This window comes from Calypte anna, chromosome 2 (assembly GCF_003957555.1).
Source record: "Calypte anna isolate BGI_N300 chromosome 2, bCalAnn1_v1.p, whole genome shotgun sequence".
In the NCBI taxonomy this organism is placed as follows: domain Eukaryota; kingdom Metazoa; phylum Chordata; class Aves; order Apodiformes; family Trochilidae; genus Calypte; species Calypte anna.
The window spans coordinates 84,461,563-84,474,784 of record NC_044245.1 but is presented as its reverse complement, the minus strand read 5'-3'; positions in this window follow the sequence as shown (position 1 = coordinate 84,474,784).

Sequence of the window (13,222 nt, the reverse complement as noted above, 5' to 3'; positions counted from 1 at the left end):
TGCAAGCTCTAAGTCCTTTATAGTAATATAATGCACATGTTTTTATTATGAAGGTTTATTAATTTGGGGTTATGCTATCCAGAATCTTCAAATGACTGAACCTGTAGCATGGTAAATGCAATCTGATACATTTTCCCAAGTTTCAGTGCTAATTTAACTACTGGTATTTTTCTTGGAAACTAGGTGTCACTAGTGGTTTAGAAATAGCAGATACAGTTTCCTTTCTCTCTCCTTTACCCTGCAACTCATTTGTCGCCTCTCAGCCTCTCCCTGTTCGCCGCCAGAAGAGTGCGGAGCTGCCTTTTCTGTACCTGAAGACTGAACTTAGATCCACCTGTAGCCTTCTTTTCATCAAGCCAAATAAATACAGGTCCCTTGTTTCTGTTTGTATGTAATTTGAACCTTCCTGGTGTTCCTTTGTCAGACTTTCCCAGTTTTTTGCTTTTCTCTCTGTACTGAGGAACCCAAAGCCAGACACAGCTGTCCCAGCATGGTCTTGTAAGTGCTCATCAGAGGGAAAGAATCCCTTCCCTCTACCTGGCCATGGTATGATAATACTACACAGTAGGAGATAATTTTCCATCATCACATTCATGATTGTTCCACTTTCTGCTACTAGGGCCTGCAAGTCCTTTCCTGAAGAGCTTCTCCTCAGCCAGCCTGACCCCAGCCCCAGAACTCTGCACTTTTCTCTCTAGAGCTTCATGATGTTTCTGGCAGCCTGTTGAGGCCCACCCAAATGGCTGCTGTGCCCTCCAGTGCCTTGACTGCCTACCTCCACCTCTCTGTGTGCCCACCAAACTGCTTCAAATTTGCTTGAGACACATGCTCTCTCCTTGCCTAGGTCATCAGTTGGCATTAATCAGTGCTGATCCTGGTACTGGTGTTAGTGGGACACACTGTGGGACACACTGAGTGACTGCCCATTAGTTGGAGTTCGTACTACTGATCACCTTGGAGCCTGGTGATCCAGCCATTCTTCACCACCTCATAGTCTGCTTCTCTAGTCTATGTCTCATTGGGTTCCTAGGAAGATACTGTGGAATACTCTGTGATAGGCCTGGATGAGGTTTCTTGGCATATATGCTTCATAAACTTCTTGAAGACTGAGGTCAGGCTGACTAGCCAGTAGCTAGCTCCTCAGTTTACCCCTTCTTATCCATCTTGAAGGGATCTTAATCCCTATCCTTTCATAGTAATCACAGCCAAGATTGTCATTGCGTATCACATTTTCAACCAGTATTTACTTATCCATGAGTAAGGCATCCAGCAGGAGGAATTGTATCTAAATGCCACAAATTTCCTGGATTCTTGCACCCTGCTGTGTTGCCCTTTCATCAGATGCCCAACACTAACAGTACTATACAGTGCTGAAGATAAAACGTTATATAATGCATTCTTATTTTCAAGGTAGGTTATCAAAGATCACTTAAAAGTCAGAATGTAGAAGAAATCCAAGACCTGCATCGTCCTTTTGTCATGTAATCATTATGTACTAAAATTCCTTCACTAAGTTTCATAGTGTAGGGAGAAATCAATTTTTTAACACTCCTCAAAGAAAATGTACAGATTCAATAAAGTGTACACAACAGAGCTGTGGACAGGAATATTCTTCTATATAGTCAAGGGTTGGGTACAAACTAATGATTCACAATTTTAAGATACATATAATCTGTTTTTTCTTTGCAGAAAGGAGCTCCAATTCCATGAAGTGTTTGAAATATAATTCTGTACCTCACAACCTCTGCTGTCACTTGGCTGTAGTGGTACTGCTCTAACTGTGGTCCAATCTGAACATGGAAGAAGGAATGTATCCTCAGGGGAACCTTCTATCAGTAATGTAAGTTTAAGCAGTTCTTTACATTTCAGCTTGCACAGAGTTACAGTACTCATCATTGACAATTCAGAGCTAATTTTTTGATACCTCCCTGACCTAGGAATCACTCAAGGCATTTTAAGGAAAAAGGACAATGAAGCTGTGTTGGACACAGTCCTTGTGGCACAGGTTGATAAGATTTTCTACACATAAATACATATTTTAATAAGATTAAGCAAATTTTTACAATCATATTGGTTTTGAAAAACAATTGATCACGTAAGGCAGGTAATTTCTAAATATTTGTCAGTTTGCTTTTACTTGACAGACTGTCTTGTCGGCATCCCTTCCCTCTCTGGATATTCCAAAAACCTCAAGAAAATCATCTAGGCGTGATGGATTTGAAATGGAGTCAGACGAACTTGGCAGAACAGGGAGGTATTGATTTCTAGAAGTGCCTGTATTATTCCTTTTACAAAGAAGGAGCTCTAGCAGACTTGAGCTGTGTGAGTTCCATTGGTCTGATAAGCTACCAGGACTGTGCCAACAAACTTCATATGATACTGTAAAAAAAAATTAATATATGATTTATACTGAAAATGACCTGAAATCCCACCAGTCCAATGACTGCAAGCCTATTATTTTTGAAATCTGAAGCTTGCTATGTGCACTGAGGGTAACCACACACCACAGGCAATTGTCCTGACTTGACATCTCCTGTATATATATGGTGAGTGCCTCATTTTAACTGGGTAATACCTCTCAGGAGGCTGCCAGATGCATGCATGGCTGCCAGATGTCCTCATCCTGATGTGTCTGTCTTTGCTATCTGCCATCAGGTCATTTGCTCTTTACCATTCTCCACCTGTCAGCTGGACACTGGCATAGCTTCAAGATGTAAAAGGGCCTGCTAAAAGTACAGAAGGGTCATCTCCCATTTAGCAAAAAAAAGACCAGAAAGTTGGTGCTTGCTCTCTGCCCTCAAACTTTGACCTTTTAGAGAGAGAAATTTACTAGCCTAAGACCAATTTGCTGCTTGGAGTAGAAATCACTGAGGCACTGAAACGACTTGCTGGTCTCTTTTCACCCTAACACATAGGAATTAGATTCACAGTCAAAAAAGGGTGGAAATTTGAGAGACCACTGTGATGCACAACCAAATGCTTTCAGTCTTAATATACTTTAAAGGTTAATAAACCACTAAAAACAGTACTTAGCATCACTAGGCCATCAGGCTTGTAGAAGAATGGGGAGGGTCTGCATTATGGGTTGAATTTTAATCCATTCACAGTATGGCAAGGCCAGACTGAAGTCTCCAGTCTTTTTTCCTCTTTTTTTTTTTTTTTTTTTTAACTTGATCTGAGTTTCTTGTTTATTGAAAAGGTGATTCTCATCTTTCTTATACTGGCACCCATGAGGGTATATAACCTCAGTGCCCTCAAAAGAATGCCACCACTCTATAGCAGTTCTACAGCAGTGTTTGGAGTTCACTTCCAGTTTGTAGAGCTCATTCCTCTCCCACTGATAGTCTGCAGTATACCACTGGCAGGTATACAACTTAAATGCATACTCTTGCCCACCAGACTTAAGAAAAAATGTAACTCAGCCAGAGTTGCTGGAGTTTTCCTTATGCTTGAGATAATTATTCTGGTCTAGATGTGGAAAGGCAGGTGATACTGTGAGCAGTGCAGTGAGAGGAACTGCATGTTCAAGCACAATGAGTCCTGCTTTTCCTTGCCAAGAGAGTAGGAACAAGCTATTCAGATGAGCCCTTATTGATTCGAGTTATCATCTTTCCTGTTTTGCAATTGCATTTTGTGTAACCTCAGATATACTTTGGAGAGGTTCAAATTACACAGAAGTAACATTCACTGATTTTTTATGTTTACCTTCACTCTTGATTGCAAACTACTCTCAGCTTAAATATAGCTTTAATATTACAGTATATAAACTGTCATAGTAACATTGCTAGCAATATGTTTTTTTCCAGTATGTTGTAAAAAAATCCACTTAGCTCAATATCCTCTGCTTGGATTGTAAAATTTAGAGTACTAAAAAGCAGAAGGAATAGTAGTCAACATACCACTAATGGTACTGGTGTCACAGAGTGGATTTTAAGCATAAATTTTGGAATTAAAAGTGACATAAGGGTAGCTGCCAGTGAAAGTAGTTCTGAAAAAAAGGACTTTGAAACAAATGAAAAAAAAATTGCACAGAAGTTAGAGCTGGTATTGTCTTAAAAATTAAAAGAAAGAGCAAAATGCAAGCCAGGCAAAACACAATAATGTTTGGAAATTGTTTTCCCAGCTGATAAGAATAAAATCTGCTTTTCTGTTAGGCTTTCAACAGCCTCCAGAATAAATCTTTCCATTTCTACTTTTATTTATTTAACAAATGCTTTTTACTCTGTGTGTGTGTGTGTGTGTGGTAAATTAGAGGTTCTGATGATACACCTCAGATAAATGTGTGCCACCAGGCTCCACTCAGGTGAAAACTCTGCAGCTCCAAGTTAACATTTAATAAATTAGATGTGGCTACTGGATTTTATTTTCATTACAGAGTCCTGGGTGAAAGGTTGATGTCTATAGCAAGGCTGGTTGGTATTTCACTTTGTTCTGCAAATACTGGTTTATAGATTGTATGTTTTTAAATCAACTATTTACTTTTTTTCCATTAATAAAACAGATCTTTTCCAGGTTGTCACTGCTTTTCTATTCTACTGAGCAAAACAACATTGAAGAAAAAGCTGCTTCCTTTATTCTCTCACAGAAGAGTGTAAGCAACCAAGAAGCCTGAGATGATATCAATCTCAAACTTTCACCAGTAAATTCCAGACCCTATCACAGCCACCCCAAAGCTTCTGCAGATCTTGCAGCATGCCTAGAAAGTCAGTCCTGGATACCTGTCTGGTCCAAGAGGAAAACAGGTGCCAAAACAAAGCAACCACTTCAAAGAAGCAGAGATGTAAGTAGTTCCCTTTTAAGTGTAGGGAGAAAGACCACTTCTGCTTCCTGCAGCTACCTGCACTTACAGGTTGCTATGGTTACAGCCTTACCATTGATAACATCCTCTGAGTTGAGTATTTGCTTGAACCTTCTGTACAGCTGTGCTTTGTTTCCTCCATCCCATACAAGATGTAGTTGCCAACCACAACTGGTATGGATTGGGTGTTACTTCTGTGATCACACCTTAGACACTCTTTTAACCTTTTGTGTCTTGGGCCCAGCAATGCAAAACTATGCTTTAAAAAAAAAAAAAAAAAAAAAAAAAGCAAGCTATTCCAGGTGTCCCTGCCCATGCAGGGGGGGTGAAACTAAATGAGCTTTATGGTACCTTCCAACCCAAACCATTCTATGATTCTATATGCAAAGCATAACCATTGAGTAGAAAGCTTAAATTATTAACTAACTGTTCATTAGCTTCCTTTCAGAATATTTTAGTGCTTTCTGTGTTAACACTTCTTCACTGGAATTACACCTTGTGGTGGTGGTAGCTCTAAGAGCTTGGCTAGCAAAGGGTAAAAATGGCTCCCAATTTGAGTTTTGTGTGGTAGGGCTCTTAATATATTCTCCCCCAAAAACCACAGAATGTCTTTGGTTGGAAGAAAACTTCAAGATCATCCAGTCCACCCTTTGACCAACACAGTAAGTTCACCACTAAACCATGTCCCTAAGGACCAGGTCCACGTTTAAATACCTTCAGGGTTTGTGATTCCACCACTGGCCTGGGCAGACTATTCCAATGTTTGACAACCCTTTCAATGAAAAAATGCTCCTAATATTTGAGCGCAAACCTCCCCTGGTGTAGCTTCCATTTCCTCTGGTCCTGAAAGTTGATTTTCTGCCATAAACACCAGCTGTTAACAGACTTGGTGGTTCTTGAATGCCAAAAAACCAGCAAAAATGTGATATTTTTTGATGTTTCTGGTTTGGGGGAAGGGTAAATGTAAATATAAAGCTAAGCCTTTCTCCCAACCCTGGGGCAGTAAACCAAACTTTGCCTCTAACTAGCACTGCAGCAAGGCTGTAGATTGGTGGTTTGGTAACAGAGGAGTAGAGTCATGGATCAACCCTCAAGGCTCCATTGTCAGAAGCTATAAGTTCTATAAGTTCTCAAACAAAACAAAAGGACTTCCTGACAAAGAACTATGCCTAGCCTATGGAAATAACAGCTTGCATTTGGACACTGTGTTAGAGATAATGACCATATCATATGATAAAGACTAGATAGAGATATCATATGATAGAGAAAGGGATGGAGAAGTGGAGAGGGTGGAGGTTCACTCCAGTTCCTCAGCATGGCTATGTCTCAGCCATGCTTACTCACCATTGCCAAACAATGGAAACAGGCCTATAAAACGAGGAGGTGTGATGGTGGGCTTTGGAATCTTCACTGACACCAACCCTCCCCTGTTGGCAGAACCAACACTGGATTTAGGACTTCTGATTTTCTGTTATCTCTCTCTCTAACTTTTCTTCTATTCTCTCTCACACAGTCTCTTTCTCTCTCTTTTTTTCTTTCCTAATACCATTGGAAGTCCTACCACAGCTTTTTTCCCAGCTTGAACATATGTACATTGGGACATATGTACATGGTATTAGGAAATATCAGCCTCTATGATTGTACAGCCTGAGCATATATAATAATTTAAGTATCAGTATTCCTTCTATAGTCCTAATAAAAGTTACCATGGAAATAGAGGCCCTGAGTGTTGTTTTGCCTTAATATGTTCAAGGTTTATCTGATGGCTGAGCATTTCCTCAAGCTGTAACATTTTAATTACTCTCCCTGGAAGGGCCAGGTCTGAGGCAAAGATTGGCTTCAGTGGAACCTTGGCTCCTCTCTGAGAAGGAGTTTAGAAAGCAAAGGGGTCAGTCCAGTCTGAATCCCCTTGGGTTGCCCAGTACAGGTTGTGACAGGTTGTGTGAAGTTCTTTGCTCTTTCACTTCTCTACTCCTTAAGAAAAGCTCCAAGTGGCAAAGTTGGCTACAGCATTGATATTTAGTTCCAGACGGACCCTTCTCAAACACAACCTCTGCAACCATTTTGCTCAGAGTTACTTCTCTCTTTCTGCAGGACAAGCTTCCTTGCTTAGATCAGTCTGGTCTGGATAAATGGTTTACCAGGAATTTTAATATTAAAATATTTTTAGAAGAAGAGCCATGTGCCATATGCCAAGAGAATAATTAAGGAATCATTGTTAGACTGCAGCTGAGTTTGGTGCTATAAACATGGAGTGAAGTTGTTTTTACATGTCTGCAGAACATCATTAATCAGGGTCTTTCTGGCTCCTACAGCCCTGATCTTGTCATGTTCCTCCTCTGCCTCTTCTGAGCAATCTGTTTACCAATGACAAACTACAGTGCTAGAGGTTTAGAGGCTGAGATCAGGACCCAGTCAGGTCACAGACTTTTATCATCTTTTCTGGGGATTCTTTTGACTGTGTCTGTCTCTCCTCTCCTTCTCTGTCAACAACTGATTGAGTTATGATTTTAGGCACTCCTCTTCCAACTAGTTAGGAACGATCCACTAGGACTTTCCTCTGACATCAGTACCATTGTATTTCTTTTCCACTGTGATTTTCTTCAGTTTTCTATCAGAAAGCCTCCACCCCTGTTTTCTCAGCTTGTGGTAGCTTTTAGCCAGTTACAAATTTTCAGGAAAAAAAAACCAAATTGCCCTCAAAACACCCCCCAAAACCCTAAACCAAATCAAAAGTGAGAAAACAGGGAATCAAACAAAAGAAAGAATAAGAAACATTCTTCTCTTTACATTCAGCAGCAAAAATGAAAAAAAGAAGGAAAAAAAATCCACTCACAAAAGGCAATTTAAAAAATATATTCTGTTGGATATTAAAAAGGGTGATCAGCACAAATCTATGATATGAAAATATCTATATACAGTGAAAAGCAATTTTGAGAACAGCTATAATCTAGTCACATAAGAATATTTTTTCTTTTTTAAAAAAAGTGCATACAAATAACATTTCACTAACAAAATATTTCCTTTCTGAAGTTTTATCCTTGAGTTTGATGAATTTTCTTTGAATTTTTCAAATTCCTTTCTAAATCCAAGTTTACTTTTATGTCCACAATTATCCTATACCAATGGATTCCAGAGTTTAATTTTATTTTCTGTTGAAACATACTTCCTTTGTGTTTTTTTAAGATGCCGATAACCTAATTCTCCCTATTTTTTTTATTGCAAGGAACCATAAATAATAACTTCCTACTCATTTTCTCTCCACTGATGCTCACAGACTTCTGTTATCACCATTCTGTCATCACTTTTCCAGGCTGGCAAATCCTGCCCTAATGCGTCTGGTACAGCAGTTTTTGTCATAAAAAGCAAAAATTTTACTAAACCTCTGTAACCTAAATATCTCATGTTGCACAAACCACCTGGAAGACTAATTCCAACTAATTAGACCTAACTAAGACCTGAAATTATTTAAAATAACTCACTCCTTTTAACAGCTGCAGTTATTTAACACCTTCAAATATGACCTCTTCAGCTTAAAAAATTTCTAATTCCAACATTATTCAATGCCTGCCGTTCATTTTCAAACAAAGGCATCATTTTAGATGCTCACACTTGCTCCTGGGTTTCTACTGCCAGTACTCAAGTTTTGTGCACTGTATTGTGGAATCACAGAATCTTCATGGTTGGAAAAGATCTCTGAGATCACTGAGTCCAACCATCCACTCAACAGAAGGAAAAAACCCAACAAAGCCAATCAAAAAAACCCAAACAGCAACAACAACAAAACAAACAAAAAACCAAACCAAACTAAGAACAACACAAAAAAATCCCCAGAAACCGCCATGCCCACTAGAGCATGTCCTGAAGTGCCATATCTGTGTATTTTTTAAATATCTTCAGGGATGGTGACTCCCCCACATCCCTGGGCAGCCCATTCCGGTGCCTGACCACTCTTTCAGTAAATAAATTCTTCCTGATACCCAGGCTAAGACTCCCCTGGTACAATGTCAGGCCATTACCTCTTGTCTTGTCACTATTCACCTGAGAGAAGAGGACAACACTTACCTCAGTACAAACTCCTTTCATGTTGTTGTAGAGAGAAATGAGTTCTCCCCTCAGCCTCCTCTTCATCAAAACTAAAGAATCCCGATTGCCTCATCCTCTCCTCATAAGACTTGTTCTCCAGACCCTTCACAAGCTTGGTTGTCCTTCTCTGGATTTGCTGCAGCAACTCAATGTTCTTCTTGTGGTGAGGGTCCTAGAATTGAACACAGTACTTGAGGTGGGGTTTCACCAGTGCAAAGTACAGTATACAAGATTTATCCTGTCCTCAATCATAAGACTTACATACCTGAGTGGATAACAGGGTGACACAAAGGACTTTTGCAGGATTACCATCACAAGGGAAGCCCCCTTATTCTTGGTTAACAAATTCTGCATTAATTCTCAGATGAAAATACATAATATGGTAATGATGTGATGAGTAATCGTTATTTTAAATATCCTTAGCTGGACTTTTCTCTAGAAAAATAAGAAGAAAACAACAAGGAAACATCACAATTATAGATGAAGAAGGGACACAAACCCCCACCTCTCAAACTAAATGTAACATACTTTAAAAATAGTGAATGCTTTAAATTAAATATTGCATTTTGACTAGGCAAGTTAATCCTTTCCTCTCTCATCAGATATTTCTCCCTGTGATGCTGTGGTCAAAATATTCTATCATTTGCTTATGTAAAATTTCCATCAGAATCAATGCATCTATGTAGAAGTGAAAAAAACAACCTTTTATGAAGGGAATTTTCTATTATAACCTCTTCTTTCAGTGAACACATGCCATCTTTGTCAAAAATAGGTGTATTCATAGGGTAATCGTAGAATGTATTTTGCTGAACCACACTACTGACATATGAATTTGGTTTTACATGTAAAGAAAATTGTGTGCCAGATCCTGCTAAGGTTACTACTGGTACTATTGATTTCGTGTCTAGCTGTAAAAGGAAACCTAGATTTAACTCACTGTATTTTAATACACAAAGGAAATCATATTGCTCCACTCCCTACTAGTTCTATTTCGATGTAAGAAAACATACCCAAAAATTAAATAATTTCTGTGACTGTGAAAGAGCTAGATTGATGTAGCTATATTTTGCAGCCAGCAGCAAACAAGAAGAATGAGAAGAATAACAAGAAGACCAAGAAAAAGACCAAAGAAGAAATAATTTTCATTCCCCAGTACAGCACTACCTGGTTCTCCCACACATACGTAAACCACTGGAGAGTGCATTACCAGTGCTTTTAGGTAAGACCCTATGTAGAAACTCTCTATGCTTTCTTATTTTTCCAGTGCAAACCAGAAATACCTTATCAGCTAGAGTTGGGCAGACACCACCCAAGCCTCCTTTAACCTTAGCAGTGCTTTTGAGTAGAGGCCTGGCAGGGACACAGCTGCACACTAACACACTGGCCAGGTCAGGGTCCTGTGGTGGGCTGCTTACAACAGCCACTGTTCTATACAGTGTTAATACTGGTTGTTAGCTCATATATTGAGCTGGGTAGGTAGGATGAATCATTGTGTTCCCGAAAAATGCTCTGGCACAACATGTGTTGTCACAAAATGTTGGTAAATGGACTCTCAGACAGGTTGAAGATGTCTGCCAGGTTCACTGGCTCTGACTGATTTCAAAACATCACATTGATTAGCATTTACAAAGTAATTTGCAGAAGGCATTACTCAAACAGGATTGTGTCAAAATCACTGAGACGTGTAATGCTTTTTATATATTATACCATTTAAAAATCATAGAATCATAGAATCATAGAATTGGCTGGGTTGGAAGGGACCTCAGAGATCATCAAGTCCAACCCTTGAACCACCGTTGCGGTTGCTAGACCATGGCACTGAGTGCCACATCCAGTCTTTTTTTAAATATCTCCAGGGACGGAGAATCCACCACTTCAGTGGGCAGCCCATTCCAATGACGGATCACTCTTTCCGTAAAGAAATTCTTTCTAATATCTAACCTAAACTTCCCCTGGCACAACTTAAGTCCATGCCCTCTTGTCTTGTTGAAAGTCGTTTGGTAAAAGAGCCCAACCCCCACCTGGCTACACCCTCCTTTCAGGTAGTTGTAGAGAGCGATGAGGTCTCCCCTGAGCCGCCTCTTCTTTAGGCTGAACAACCCCAGTTCTCTCAGCCTCTCCTCGTAGGGTCTATGCTCGAGTCCCTTCACCAGCCTGGTTGCCCTCCTTTGGACCTGCTCCAGGACCTCGATGCTTTCAGCTTCTCTGCCTTCCAATAGCCCCAAAGTATTATAATTACTCTTGGATGGTTTATTGCGGGAATTTGGACTATAAACCAGATAGGACATTTTAAACAACTTTTCTCCCTAAAAAAAATACCATTATTTTCATGCCTTGGCATGATTTCTTGCATAGTGACTGAGCCAGGTATTTCCAGTATAAAGATCCAACTGATGAGCTGACAGAGTATTATCATGTCTTCTTGGAGTCACACATGGCTTGCTGTTAAAGCTCTGTATCAACAGGAATCCAAATCCTACAAGTGTTAGAAATACTCTTATTATTTACAAGACAGAAAGAAGACTACAAAGTTATTTGCACCAATGGCCAGTATGAGTTTGTTTGGATTTCTAGACTGTTCTTTCTGCATTTTTCCATGGATTTTTTGTGTATCCATTGTAATCAAAATTAGTTTGTTGTGAATTCCTCACAGGAACAGTGATAAATAACTGGTAACATATTATTATAATTCAGTGTATGAGTTTTCAGTTTGCCCTAATGGGATACTACTGCCTGATGACCCTTCTGAAATGGCAGAACTCCAAAATACTTTTGGCAAAGAAAATGCCTGATTACAGGCATTCCTGCCATCACCCATACACACAGCCTTCTGAAATTTAGCTTGATTTAATCCTGGTGTTCACTCACCTAGAAAGGCCTGGGTGTAACAGATGAAGACTACACACATTTTCTTTGGACTTTATTGACACAGTTAAGAGGACCTTTCATTATTCATCTATTTCTCTGATTTTAGACCAATTCACAGTCATTCAGTTTATATTTTTGCATAAGTTTAATACAGTGAAGCTCCCTAATTCCAAGTGCATGTAAGAGTGAAATTCTTTTTCCGTTTGAGCACATAATAAAACTTCTACTGATTTCTGTAACCTGTGTTTATTTTGTTAGGCTTGAACACTGTAATTCAGATCTGGATCTGGATTTCAAACACTAAAAAAATTTGAGGAAATCTAAATCCCAGATTTGCAAATTGCAGATCTTGCATGAAACTGTACTCATTAAAAAATAACATTTTGGAACTGAACACACGTGGTAGTATTTTTTCATTAATATCTGCTTCACCAGGTTTTTTCCCTTGGATAGGAACTATTCATCTTACCACTGTATCTCTGTGATTTAAAGTAAGTATTTTAACACATCATCCAAATTCTTAAATCTTGCTGGCAAGCCACACAAAAGATATTGTACCAGTTCCCTGTCAATTGCCCCAGCATCCTATTAACTTCTCTTCACATAATAAGGTATAAATCACAATATGATTCATACAAGTTCTCTAACCATTAAAAATTACTATAGCGGTTGATGTGAGTTTTGTCCAGAAGTGAACTGACTTGGTTCAAGTAATGGAAAAATAATTTGCAAAATTTATTGCCATTTTGAATTCTCTTGAAGTATGAAGGCTGAAGAGTAGAGACTTCAGTTTTTCCACCCACATGTTTGTGACCTTTTAGAAAAGAATACTCAACTAGTTATTTTCCCTGTTTCTACTTTTTTTCCACTGAGTGTAAAAAATGAACAAAATCCAAGGTTTATTTTGGGTTGTGATGGTGGTTTTTGTTTGGTTTTTGTTTTTTGTTTTTTTTCCCCAATTACTTTTCTTCTTTGTTATTCTATACCTATTCAAAGTTGCTCCAATTCTGACACAGTTATCAGATCTGCATTCAGCTATTTTTACAAAGGTATGAAAGTGTTGAAAAATTCCCAGAAGAGTAACAAAATGTGTATAAAAATATAAGAACAGATGGAAGATGGTAAGCAACAATTTCTTATATGAGGAGGCAAAAAAAGGTCAAAAGAGAGGAGAAAAATCTGTTATGACATTCAAATCAAATCTATTTCCATGAAAATTAAAAAATATCAATCAAATAAAATAAATTAAAAAAAAAAACAACCCAAACAACAAAACAGTAATGAAAATTTGATAGGTTTGCTCTTGAGGATGACTGTAAGGACTTGGTCTCACTAGAGAGAGCTACCAGAACCCAAACCAAGCTTTCCATCAGCTATCTTAGCTAATTTGAATAAAACAAAACAAATTGTAGTAGTTTAAACCTGGGATAAAGACTTTTTTACTAAAAAAAGACAAAAATTTGCACCTGC